Raw genomic sequence first — 15102 nt, forward strand, 5'->3', positions numbered from 1 at the left:
TATGTCAGTGTCATTGTCATCTTTGTCACAATCATCCCTATGAACAGACAGGTGGTATTCCTCACCACATGTTAAAGGGATAACTGTAGGCGGTGCGTCTGTACTGCTAGGGGCAATTGCATTCTGCCTTGCCTTGGATCTTGCACAACCTTGCCATATTATTGCACTGTGTTAATGTGTGATTTCTTCCACCAACAGCATTTATATCCATAATCACTTAGTTCCAGGCCTTGGTCCTCTCAACTTGTTTGGGTCCCCATTGTTCAATAAGGAATTTGTTGTATGTCCTAAGGGCTGCTATGAAAATGTGGTTCTTCCATGGCAAAAAATGTCATTTCTACATCTGGATACATGCTACTGTATTACTGATATACCTAAAACAACATGCCAAAGTCATAGATCTAAACTTTTGATGCAGTCATCATCCCAAAAGGACAGATCAATGCATGCCTGCTTTCCTCACAAATAAATCAGAGATGTGAGAGAAAAAACAGGTTTGGTGACTCAATAACCATACCTAAATCTATACATATATATATATATATATATATATATATATATATATATATATATATATATATATATATATATATATATATATATATATATATATATATATATATATATAAATATATATATGGGTCCCCTATACAATGTTGACATTACAGAATGTCAAAGACCATATGGCCAAGACCATAAGATCGACATTCAAAATGTCGACCATGGGAAACCGGCATCTGCAAACAGTGCAGAATGGAAAGATTTCCACCTTCCGCACTGTAGTGCAATCTCGTAGTTGGTACATTTAAGTTACAGGGGGTGTGGAACGCCCCCCCCCCCCACTAGCAGTGTGAAGGTAAGTTGTTTTTGTGGGTTTTTTTTATTGCATGGTCAACATTTCGAATGTTGATCATATGGTCTCTGTCATATGGTCTTCGGCATTCCGAAATGTTGACCATGTGTAGGGGACCCATATATATCTATATATATATATATATATATATATATATATATATATATATATAGACACACACGCATACACACACTTGCAAAAGCCCAATCCAGCAACTTAATTATGTGTTACAATAATCTGTGCAGCACCTCCAACACATTCAAAATAGTATTGCAAGCACTTTGGTAAAAGAGTTCTCTCTTACCCCTAACACATAATGGAAGGATATATATGTATATATATATATATATATATATATATATATATATATATATATATATCTATATATATATATATATCTATATATATATATATACACACACACACACACACATATATATATATATATATATATATATATATATATATATATATATATATATATATATATATATGTCTCCAAAGTATGCAACAAAAATCTAGATTTAGGATTTCTGCTTGGTAATGTTTAGAGAGATATTTTTATACCCCATGTAGAGAATTTTTCCTCAGGTATACAGCAAATGTTGGAGATAATTGGGAATATATTTTCTGGGAGTGCAGTGAGTTGGTGGTCTTTAAGGATTCCCTGTGGGATGCACTGTCAGAGATGCTGGGTGGGCAGATTAGAGTGATGAGGGAGATGTTTTTTCTGAACTATGATACAGAATCGGATGCTATACATGGTAAGGCCTTTCGGTGCATAATTACAGTGGCTGTCAAAAATCATTTACTAGAAAATGCAAATCATAATCTACACCAACTATACTAGAAGTAGTGAATATAGTAACAGAGATAAAACAACTGGAATTGAGCTCTTTAGAAAGGGTAGGAACAAATTACATAAGGAAAATGGGAATTGTGGGAACAATACATACAGGGGAGGAATGAGCTTTAAAAGAAGGCAGGACTTAAATGAGGTATGTAATGTTTGACTGAAATGATTGGGTAGCTTATAAGTGATGTATAATGTTTGCAACTGGGAGTGTGTCTGTATGGTCTGTGATGTAAAATGCTTGCAACTAGGATTGTGTTGGTGTGGTTTGTTTTCATTTATATAAATGTATTATTGTCTATGCTGTACCTGTTTCTTCTTTCAGTAAACACGTATTATCCTATATTGTAGGTGATGGTTTAATAAAGATGTTTCTTGTTTTAAAAAGGGCAGGAATAGAATAATTTATGTATTGTTGCTTAGGTTATATAATGTATAGCAATATATGTGAAGCCTAATATTTGTAAACATGAACTTATCAACACAGTTTGATTACTTTTACAAAAATGTAAATTTGCCTATGTCAGAAGTGATAATTCAATAAAGATGTTTAAAAAATAACTTTCCTGTATTCATGCTAATATTTGTCATTATGGGCAGACAGAAATCTCTCAGTATAGCTGCATGTATCTTGACAAAGCAATGACATTTCTGAAAATGCAGTATATTACATTAGAATCACTTTAAATTATGTACATAATTATGTGTAGCATAATCATTAAATGCCCCAAATATGAATTTCCAAATGTCTTTCATACTGCCGTTATGACTTCTTCAATAAACATTTCCAGTTCTGTTCAATTAAATTTCCATTCATAAGTGACACTCATGATCAGTATTGACATGAATTATCCGCATTTGCCTATCAGATGAATCCATCCCTGCACAACCTCTTTTTTCCCATTTTCTTGCACATGGGTGTCATTTTAACAGTGACAATCATCTAGAGCCGAGGTTTACACCATCTGGTGGCTAGCCCTACTGCAGCAGTTCTCTCACAACATACATTCACATGCACTCTCACACATATAGCCAATTTAGAGTTCAATCCACCTACTGCATGCTTTTGGAATATGGGAGAAAACCAGAGCACCAGTAGGAAACCCACACGAACATAGGGAGGACATGCAGAAAAAGTTGCAATCTAATATTGTAATGAACCACTTGCTAATATCTTCCACCCTTTTTTTTATATCTGTTCCGTACTTGAAAAGTTTGCGGTTTCCTAAACCAAATGCCACCTATCTTGACTGATCACAAGTTAATATGACGGTCAGGAACTTTTTGTATAAATTCAGGGCCATTTATGCATATTGCATGCAAATTAGTTTTTTATGCTTATCTTTACTGGTCATTTTCCAAAAGAGTTGCTTTCGATGTAAGTCTGTCCTGATTTCAAAAGACTTGTTCTCAGTGTAAATGACTTACTTTGGTGCAAGGCGTATCTATAAACAGGGTGGAACCATGCATGTATTTTGTTACACATCAGAAGAAGTTATACAAAATGAAAACACACTGTGTTTTGTAATTGGCGTTTATGTGTGATACGTGTTTTGGAGTGCTGTGAGTCACATTAAAGTGTTTGAAGCACAACTAAGAGTCGAGCCTCTTGTTCTTCTCGAGTGCCTTCTGGCTGACGTATCTATAAGCAGGCTTACCGTGGGGACCAGATTCCAAAATACACTTGCTGTCAGCTTGCTCTGAGTGTAAGTGGCCACTTACAATGAAAGCAAGTCTTTTGGAATTAGGGCCTTTGAATCATAGTAATACATAAGTGTGTTATACAACAGATTGGTGTAACCAGTCATTCCATGCATGAGAAAGTGCTGCAGGAAGTTGCAGTGTCTGCAGCAGTCCCTAGCAGTTCCCAGGAGTCTGCAGGAACACACAAACAACCCTAGTAATTCTCTAATGTCCCTATGATTAGAAAAGGGAAAATGGAGTTGAATGCAGTTGGGTCTACTTAAGCATGAAGCATAATCCATGGCCATTTTGCATAGTGTGCCATACTGCATCACCGCAATTGGCTCAGTACATTATATAAGTTTGTTATAACATACACAGGAATATCTCTTTATACAGAAAAGAAAAAAGAAAAAGAATTTATAATAATGCAATACTGCAAAATGAATGCAGAAAGAAATGATTAATGCATAATAATAATAATCAGGTTTATTGTTCAAATAAAGATTAACAACAGTAAAGTACAGAAGCAGATTTAGTTTCAAGCAACTTAATTCACCTTGGAAATAAAATGTAAATGTATTACTTTAAAAAAAAAGTATATGTGACAAAGTACTTGGTAAAACCAGCCTCGCCAGTAATAGTAGTGCCATGTCTAATGCCCTTACTTGCTAAATGGATTTAGTTAAGGTTATATTGCACACCAGATACTGTGGTGCCATACCTGTGAACTACAGCCCGATACATATATTCCTCATTCTGGTACTGGCACTTTCAGAAATGGAGACACCTGTGAAGGCACAAAATTATGGTCTGCTTTCTTAGATAGTCATACTAGTAGAAAATCAAGTCCTGCATACATGGATTGGACTAAAAAAAAAACAAAAAACACCGGCATCTGGCAATAGTTAAGTTAGCACCAGTCATCACTGACAGAGATCACTCCCTCTGGCCTCCATTGGCACTGCAGGCAAGATGACCTACAAAAGCATAGGCCTGACCAGCTGGCTGAGTGGGTGGACCAGATGATAGCGAGAAGACCAGATTTCTATACTAAACATTTTTCCTTTTTGTCTTAATCTTATCAAAAATAGTTTAAAAACAATTGGCATAGAAATTTTGCTTATCTGCAGAAAAAATCATTAAGATATGTATGCGTTAAGTGTAAATATGCATATATATGTAATGCATCTATATGTAATACAAGAGTATGAGCAAGCATAAGCATATATGAAGATATGTTTACATAAGTGAATATGAATCTATACATGAAGCAAAGCTATGGGTAAGCATAAGCATATATGAAGATATGTATGCATAAGTGCAAAGATAACTGTATATGTAAAACAAGGGTATGAGTAAGCATCAACATAAATGTAAACAAAAATGCATCCATTTCAAAATATGGCAAGTGTGATGAAAGAAGATAATGCCAGCCCATCTAGCTGGAATTTTGTAAATAATTATGTCACTGGTAAATATAAAACTAATTTATACAAGATGATTGTGTTAAAAATGTATTTGAACTGTATGTCATGTGTATATCAAATGCTTGTGTAGATGTGTGTGTTGAAAAGGTATTTGCAAAGTGCTGTTTGAAATGTACCACAGTGTGCCCTACTGGAAAAGAACAGAAATGCACATGCACTATTGTAACTGTTTAAATGTACGTATATATTTTAACAATGTAAACTGGGATACAGGAGGTTATCTTCAGTATAGTAAATTTTAGAAAAACGACTGAAATTAAATTCCTTTATGTCTAGGCCATAAAATATAGTATCTTTGTTTTCTATGCATCAAGAGACACAATGCCTGTACTAGGAAACTTTCTGTATTGTCTTTAGGGTGAAATAATTAAAGGTCTTGAAAGCATGAAGGAATGCAAGTTTTATGACTTCCAGCATCTGCCAGAGATCTGAGGAGAAGCCCTTGTTTGTATATTTTTACAGGTAGATGCTAAATACTGCCAGCTTCATCAATGGTTGTTTTGGCCTGGGGACTAAAAGTCAGATGGACAAGAAATGATGTCACTCTGCAAGCTATCCCAGCAGTAATATTTTAGATATTAATTTGAGAAGTCTCTTAGTGAGACAGAGCATTCTGTATTCAGTCTTGGACCTGACAAGAACCATGCACAACTACTTGGGCAGGGACATGAAGCACTGATTGGACCGAGAGGGTGCTGGAGTTCTTGGCTTGGTCACACTGAGATCTCAACTCTATAGCTGTGCCAGTGGGGAGTCTTATTGGGGATCTGGAGAAAGACAGCGAAACCAGCTCCCGAATGACTGTGGTCTCTGTGTGCTCTTAAGGGAAATTGCACTTGATGCAAAGAGCTGCATCTGGAAATAGTGTGTGTGTACCAGTCATCCTCTCAGTGAACATCCCCCACTGTAGCCAGTGGTGTGGATTGAGACTCCTTCATTACTGGTCCAGTGGTGGGTCATCACATTACATTTATGTGCTAACATGCTTTTGTGTATAAGTACAAATGTATAGGTATGAAAAAGGAAATATATGTAAGCATGCAACAATACATCTCTGTAAAAAATGTAAATCTGTATGACTATACTTTGAAATATTTTTTCATATATGTGTATATGCATATATATATATATATATATATATATATATATATATATATATATATATAGATATATATATACATATATATATATATATATATATATATATATATATATATATATATATATATATATATATATATATATATATATATATATATATATATATATTTCTAACACTCGAATGGCCATATCATTAAATTTTGTTTTTGCAAGATGAAAATCATGAAAATGAAATACCAGATTGGCAAATTTTTCCAATGGAAGTAAACACTTGCCCAAACTTCAATGAAACATACAACATAGTAAATAAATCCCGCCTAGATATGGGGCTGCCATACCCTCCCAATGTGGGGGCTTTGCCACCCACACTCACCCTAACTATATATACCAAGTCTGGGATCAGACTGCAGTGTAGACAAGGGCATGTTGGGCAAGTGTTTGCAATTTACACAAAAATATGATTTGGTTTGCGCAGGCAGCAAACTATTTATTAATATGATAATTATGTAAGGTATCTGCACATGCAAGAAGGCTCAACCCAGTTAACTACCACATCCTATTAAGGGTGCGGTTTGAAGAGTGCATGGGGGTTAGAGTATCATGTGAATTTCACACACAAAAATGCTTCTCATGTATGTGTTATGCAAAAGTAAATAAGTTTGGTTTCATAAAAGCTGAAACTGGAAGGATGTGATAATTTGTATACAGCTTTTATCTCTATGAGGGGAAGCTAAAACTGTTTGCTTAGATACTACTTAAAATCGCAAGTACAGCATGTAAGGCATAGTAGAAAAGAGAAAATACAAAGGAATTGTAAAAACAGTTGCATAAAGTACCCATTCCCCAAAGAGACACTGTGCAGAGGCATAGAATGTGAGAAATGGAAGGAAGCCATGCAGCCCTAGTAGTTCAACTTGCATTGCAGAAGACATACTGAGTAGCACAGATAAATTAGTTACAATCATACTATGAATGTCTGTGCTTTGCTGCTATCCAGCATAATAAATGGACGCATACAACCAAAATCAATATATTTGTGTGCAGAAGTATGCAAACATCTTAAGCAACTGCAACAATAATGTAAGTGCATTTTGGAATATTAAACAAATAATTATGTGATAAACATTATAAAACATACATCTGACGACCATCCTTCATGTGTTCTATATGAAGCTAAAGAAAGATAAACTACAATTGAGAAGAAGAAATCAGTAGACTTACTTCTAACTGGAGGTTTTCATAAGTATGCAAAAATAAATAATTACTTACATTAATAACTTATTTTGCAATGATACATGCAGAAGTAATTCATACACAGTGATAAATTACTGTGGCGCAATCTGCAAGAGCCAGAAATGTCAAGTGTATTACCATTTCTTGCATTACACCAGCATATGTCATTGGTATCCCTAGACTGCAAATGTGAAAATCATCACCACTTTATAGCAATATATTGATTGTTCTCATTTTCCCAGAACCACTTCCCAGAGTTTTCCTTTATTTGAATAAAGTTTTAATAAAAATAAAACAACTGTTAATAAAGATTACACTGATGTATTACTTTATAAGCCCAATTATTGTTTCTGTTTCTTGTTTGTCTCTCTACTCTCTCTCTCTTTTTTCTTTTTTAATTATTCATTACTTTGCCATTCTTTATTTTCTTGCTTTATGCCCAGAATCCTTAGCAGCACCTCAACTGCGTTCATCCCAGGTCAGGGAGTGTTCATCCTCTGCCTGTCCAGGGACATCCTCACAGGGTGCTCTGGTGACACCAGTCCTGTAAACACCCTGGCATTGTACAGCCTAGGAAAGGCTCACTGACCATGGGCTTCATGACATGGTTGAAGATGTGGTAGACCAGATAGTGGATAGATGCCTTCAGCCAGTCCAAGATGCTCATCAGCTGGTTGAAGTCTTGCTGTCTTATTCATTGCCATACAATCACATCATCACAGGCCCCTACCCCCTCAACACTGGGGTCCTTCAATGCAGCACCATCAGCCAGTGGAAACATTTGAGGTCCTGTGGACCAGGGGTTCTGCCTGATCTGAAATACTCTTCAACCACCTCTTTCATTAATGTTGTTTCCTTCATCCTCTTACCTTCTTCCCACTCTGACTACCCTCTTATATAATACTTATTTGAAAAAATAGAGGTGTCTGTCCCCACCAAAAACAAAGTACCCCTCTTCTCCCAACTCCTGCATCACAACCTTCTTGAGGTTTTCCATCTGTGTTTCCCTATTTGTTATAGCTTCCTTCTTTCAGCCTTTTCTAACTTTTCCTTTCTAATTTTTAAAGAAAACAACAGTGTGTCCTCATAAACATACCCATATATAAAACATATAAAACCCCTTTATATTTTGTAAATGGTAATACTAATAATGGCTGCACTGTCCATGGATTGTCTTAACTACTTCAAGTGTAGTTGTACTCAGCCATGTTTGTCCACAATATCCAGGAACATATGAAACCATGTGAACCCTAACATTTCCCTGCAGTACTTCACACATACCTAAGGATTAACTTTAGCTACTTTACTCTTTTGTCACAAGTTGCATGTTTATTACTTAGTGAGAATAACCTGTACTTGGTGAATTTGCATATGGGTGTAATGGTACTCTCCATGGATAACCGTTACACAAGTAGGAAACAAGGTAATATGAATACTATCCATATTTTTAGTACATTCTGGTTTTGGCAGATACTGTAGGAACAGCATCTTTAAATAAAAAAAAATATTTCTTCAGTAAAGAAAGCTTAAGGGAGATAAGTTCCCTGTAAAGAAATTGTTATCATTGTTCTGCGCTATTTAAAATTATAATGCCAAACATTTTGCTAAAGAATGTAGAACATGCTGGGAAGCTGATTGCTATAAAGCCCTGATGTCCCTGGTTAAATCTCATTTTACATGTACAAAGGGAAACGTTCTGTATTTTTCTTTCTTTTTCTTTTTTTTTTTTTTTTTTTTTTTGTAGAATGAGAAAGTCACTTAAACGGTTTAGATTTTAATATTTTGATTTGCTATATTATTACAAGAGTACTTCAAAGAAAGTCATTTTAAATTTATGTAACAGACCATGCAGCTGTTTCTGGAAAAAATGGTTTGGTTTGCCAGAAGTGGCAGTCTCTAATACCATAATACTAATGAAAACAGAACAGACCACTGCCTTTACAAGGCATTTAGGATTAGTAGCAAACACATGACCTTATGAAAAAAAAACTGATGTTATAGAAAACCTTTCAAAGGATTCATTAAGCAAAACGTGAAAAAGAGTATTCCAGTCTGTTGTCTTATTATAGTTCAGTAAAACATATTTTTAAAATGTTTTCTGATACAATCTTTCAACAGTACATAAGTGGAACTTCTTCTGCAACATTCTACAGCAGCTTTAACATTATGAGAACAAATATCAAAAGTATCCTTGGCAACTTCAAGATCCATTGCAAATGCTAAAACAATGCAGAAATACATTCAACCTGTAAACGTGGTGTACATCAGTCACTGAAGAATGTAGGCATTCTAAGTCTTTTAATATGTTTCATTTGTTGTCAATGGAAATCACAGACTTATTTGCACTGCATGATCATATCAGATCCTTATGGTCAGTAGTATGTGCACTTTGCAGGAAAAAAAATACATTGAATATATCATGAAAAGAAGATGAAATTAATTAGAATAATATAAGAAACCTGTCTGGGTTTCTTCATTGTCTATGGTGGAATTTTGCCATTCAAAGGAAAACCTCTTAGGTGCATACTTTTGTCAGATGCTCATTCCCAAAATTCACTTTTAATATAATATTTGGAAGTTTCATAGGTTTTCACAAAGCTAATGGTCAAATGAGATTTTTTCGAAACCCAGCTACATCACCCACAATTGTGGGAAATTAACAATGCACCCTATTAACTTTACTTTCTCCGCACATTTAAAGTGATAGTTTGTGATAACCCATCCAGTCATTCAGTCTGGTTTTAAAGGTTGCTGGGAAATTAGTCTGCTTAATAGGTAAGGGCAGCTGATTACAGAAACAGAGTATAGTTTGAGTTAAGTGTCTGTCATGCAATTTGGTGTTGCTGATGTGATAGTGTAGGTTTAGGTCTCTAGAAATGAGGTTTGGTAACAAACCAATTTGTCCAGGGACATCTTCAGGTGGTGGTTAGGAGAAATAATAATGGGAATTAAACGGGTGGGGGGGATGAAAGGGTTGTATGGACATGAAGGTTTGCTGCGAGGAAATGAGGTAATGGTAGGGAGGGGTTTAAGTGGATTATGCAAGTGTAGCTGGGTTAGGAGTCACATTTTGACATGAACTTGTATAGTGCAGGTTTATGTCCATGATGACCTGTAGGTGCTCCTGACGTTCAGGTAGGCCTTGGTTTAATAACTCTCTGTGAGGAAAAGGTGAGTACTATGTAGTAGCAAGAACGTTTTTTTTGGGGGGGTCTGTAGTTAGATGATTTGTGGGCAAGTGTGGTACAATGCAAGGGATGGAGTAGGTAGTGTGGTAGTTTTTTACTACAAAAAAAAAAAAAAAAACAGGGAAAGGAACGTATTGTTAGAGCAGTGCAGATGTTTTGATTTTGGTAATATTTCAATATGAGTGGTAGTTTTGGTAGCTCCCTTCCCCTTCTGCTTTGCGGTTTCTCTCAGCAAAGTAGTTGCTGGTTAGGATTATTTAGGCCACATTTTAATAATTCCTTGGCTTTCATTACAAGTCCTATTGGTTTGTTCGATGGTTCACAGTTGAACCACATATGGTTTATTGTGGAGGGTTTCTTTGGATGATTTAATGGTGGGGCTGGTTGCTTGGTCCTTGTGGTCCATTGGGGTGCTCAGTTTTCACCTGAGCTGTAAGTCTGTGGCGAGTTTTCTCGGGCTGTGGGACTTGGTTGGCTCTGTTTTCAGTTGAGTGGTTATTCTCTGGGGTTTTTAGGAGCTGCCAGTCTTGTTGTGCATGCCTACTGCATCCTTGGTCTTTGGGGAGAGGTGGCATTGTGGAATAGGGCATGCGATACTTTCAGTCTTGGTTTCCAATGAAATATAAATCAACTGCAGAAGGTCGTGTTTGCGAAGTGGTTGTGGTTCAGTTATGTATGGAGAGTGGTAAGTTTTTTGCACTCATGCGATGGAGGCCTCTGTTTGTCATTCTATAACCATCTTAGAGGAGTTCAGCAGACATTTGGTAGCTGACTGCATGTCCAGTTTGCAGTATAACCACTGAAGGACATAGGTAATTTTTTTTCCCCTCAGGTTTAAAGGGAAACAGCTACACTTGGGTGTTGTATTGTATTTGCATAACGGTTTTATGGTGGGGTTTGTAGCTGGTTGCTGTGTTGACAGGTCTTTTATACAGTAGCTTGGCAGAGACAGCTGGGGCTTTCTTTTCCATGTCTCCCAACTGTCCAGTGTGGTAGAATCTCCAGAGTTTTGCCCGTATTTTGGATCCATTCTTTTCTGGAAATCACTGGTAATTCACTTTGCAGTGAATTATTCTATTTTATTGCACTAACCCAGTCTTTTACCATCTGCCTCATTCTTACTTTGGTTATGTAAAAGACATGTTGGAACTTCTTTGTTCTTAATCGGTGATTGGCCGTATGTAATGAATGGGTATGCCAAATCCATGTTGGGGCTGGTTATGCTGAGGCCTGGAGTGTCTGTGCAGGGACGCAAAAGTGTTTTTGTGGTGGAAGTCTTGACCCAAAGTGGGATTTGCTTCCTCTAGGCTTTGCTTTTGTGGTTGTTTCATACAGAGTGAGTTTTGGCCCGCAGTGGGATTTGCTCTTTCTGGGTTTTGCTTCTGAGGAGTTGTTTCATGTAGAGAGGATCACGGTTCACTGGGAAATCCTGTTTGTCTGTTGAAGGAGGATTTAGGTGTAGTGGGTGTGGGATTGAGCTGCATGCCTGTTTGCTGTGCAGAGTTTCACAGGACTTTTGGATTTTGCACTTGTGTTTGGTCTGTTGTCTTATGAAATGCATGCATTGGTGGTAAATTTATTTTGTGGGCTTTAGGTTGGTGTGAGGCTTCCCTGTTGTAAGGGTGCAGTCCGCGCATGGATGGGGTTGCTGAGGGAGGTGAGCCTGACCAAAGTTAAACTGGATCCAGTCAGACTAGTGTCTGGGCCAAAAACGTTTATTATACAATTCATTAAAGTCGACAGACTTTACATCTTATATGCTACGTGTGCTTATATTGTTCCTTTATTAGGAGCTCTAGAGTGAGTTTACCAGTTATCACTTTAGAGTAGTTTGGTAGCTGTTGGTCCACCTTACGTTTTCATTATGAATCCTTCAAGTAGGGATGCCATAGATAAGGGCTGTTGATAGGTTACCAATCAGGAAATATCAACATCACTGTTATTATAAAAAAAATAAATAAAAATAAATAAATAAATAAATAAATAAATAAATAAATAAATAAAGGAAGAAAATGTTTTGGGCTCAATTTTTCAGGTGTCACAGAATCAGGGTTCAATTATATGGTGTTATGATAATTCGGGAGAGGCAGCCAAGTGATGGGATAGTGTTAAGGCTGGTGGAGACCTGATTCATTACCATTTGCCCACTATCCATCTCTGATGACTCTGGAGGTGCATGATGCAACAGCACAGTATTAGCCATTCACGGGGGGTCAGACCTGCACTCAGTGATGTCAGAAGAGACAGGTATTTTGATGACAGGGAAACATACGGAAGTCAAAAATAAAAAGAATGTGGTCTGCAAGCGCTGGAATGCAAGGTTGTTTGCCAGTAGCATCTTCTGCATTGGTAATAATTTATATTCTAATTAATGCAGAATTATTCAGATGGCTTTTACTGTTGCATATATCAAGCTAATATTTCTTGTGCTTGTATAAATAATTTCTTTTTAAATTGTTCTACAACTGGCTAGATTTTAATGGTATGACACTAGTGAACTTTAAATTTGAAGCAGTTCATTCAGATTTGCCAATGAAGTACATGCAACTTACTTCTTCATATCAATAGGGAGTGTTCATCAACAATGCGTGTATAATTGCTGGTGGGCATGGGGGGAGGTTATATGAAGGTGCAAGTACCTTAAGCTCTTAACTGGTCATTTTAACAGTGTAATCAGCTCTGCAGGACTAGTGTGCAGGAGTGAGTGTGTGAATTCATTGATATTCGATGTTGAACTCTTAGCCTAGAGGGTTTCTCTGTGCTTATAAGTCTTAGTCACTTATCTGTGAATTTATTTCTGCTGAATAGCTGAATATTTGAGCTGTTTGCTTATCTGCTATATACCAACATCAAATGTATTACAAGCCGAGATAAATACAAACTTGCAGTGTTAAAAGATAATACTGCATTTTATTTTTCTGTTTATTTCTTTCTTTCATTGAATATCGTGTTAAAGATGGTACTCCATTTTATTTTTCTGTTTATTTATTTGCTTCACTGAATATTGTGATCTATCTGTCTATCTGCAGTAAGTGGGGGTTATTGTTCTCACTTAATTGATATTTGGTGTAGAACTCTTAGCCTAGAGGGTTTGTCTGTGCTTATGAAATCTTAGTCACGTATCTGTGAATTTATTTCTGCTGAATAGCTGAATATTTTAGCTGTTTGCTTATCTGCTATATATTTACATCAACTATATTACAAGCTGAGATAAGTACAAACTTGCACTGTTAAAAGATAGTACTACATTTTATTTTTCTATTTATTTATTTGTTTCATTGAATATCGTGTTAAAGATAGTACTGTATTTTATTTTTCTGTTTATTTATTTGCTTCACTGTGATCTCTCTGTCTCTCTGCAGTTTCATGCCCTCCGTTCCTTTTCTTGTTGTGGTATTAATCTTGGTGGCTTTGGAATTGCCCACCCCTCCTGTAAATTTGTGTTTGAACACTCCTCCTGGGTCCATTTCATTTGCTCACTTAACCGAGTACAGTGTGATCATATTTTGATTTCAGACACACCTACTAGTTCCATCTGTTCAGCTCTATCCCAGCTCTTTCCCAGTCTAGTGGCATTAGCTCATTCTATCTAATACAGAGAGAACATTTGAGTAGACCAACCCACTTAGGCTCTTAACCATGCATTATCTTCTGTTTCTCCTTTCTCCATTTCCACTTTGCTTTGTGTTCTGACTGAGTGTTCTTCTCAGCTGATAAGTATATTTTTGGCAATTTTTAACTGTTCAGAGTGAATTAAACAACTGATGAATTCAGTTCAGAATACAGTTTGAATAAATTGCTTTAATATTTCTACACACTCAAGTGTGCTAGCATGCACTGCACTTTGAATTGTTTTTAGTGCTGTTTTAGCTGCTTTTCTGTAACAAAAAAAATAATTCTAAGTTTGTTTCCAGCCTTTTTTGTAGCTAGTCTAGTCCAGATATAGTTTTGCTGTATCCAGGACTGTTTGTAAGCTTCTGAGCCCCCCAAGCCATTATGTGTTGAGGGAAGCCTTCTAACTTATCAGTGGGAGTGGTAAGCACTAGGTAACCTATCTACCACAAGAGGAGTGGTTTCTAGCTCAGAAATTGTAGTTTATTGGTTGTTTGAGCACTTTTTTCCATTTCCTTCAACTTTCTGGCTAAAAGCCTGCATTTGCACTTGTTTCCCACCTTTCCTATAACTAGTCTAGTCCAGATACAGATTTGCTGTATCCAAGACTGTTTGTAAGCTTTTGATCCCCCCAAGCCTCTCTGTGTTGGAGGGAAGCCTTCTAACTTGTCAGTGGGAGAGTTAGCACTAGGTAACCTATCTACCACAAGGAGAGTGATTTCTGGCCCAGAAATTGTAGTGTATTGGCCGTTTGGGCAGTTTTTTCCATCTCCTTCAACTTTCTGGTCTAAAAGTCCGCATTTGCGCTTTTTCGCCTTTCCTGTAACTAGTCTAGTCCAGATACAGATTTGCTGTATCTAGGACTGCATGTAAGCTTCTGAACCCTGCATGCCTTTCTGTGTTGAGGGAAGCCTTCTAGCTTATCAGTGGGAGTGGTAAGCACTAGGTAGCCTATCTACCACAAGAGGAGTGGTTTATGGACCAGAAATTGTAGTTTATTGGCCGTTTGAGCACTTTTTTCCATCTTCTTCAACTTTCTGGTTTAAAAGCCTGCATTTGTGCTTGTTTCCCACCTTTCCTGTAACTAGT

The sequence above is a fragment of the Protopterus annectens genome, chromosome 1.part0 (assembly GCF_019279795.1).
Source record: "Protopterus annectens isolate FY-2018-M chromosome 1.part0, PAN1.0, whole genome shotgun sequence".
In the NCBI taxonomy this organism is placed as follows: Eukaryota; Metazoa; Chordata; order Ceratodontiformes; family Protopteridae; genus Protopterus; species Protopterus annectens.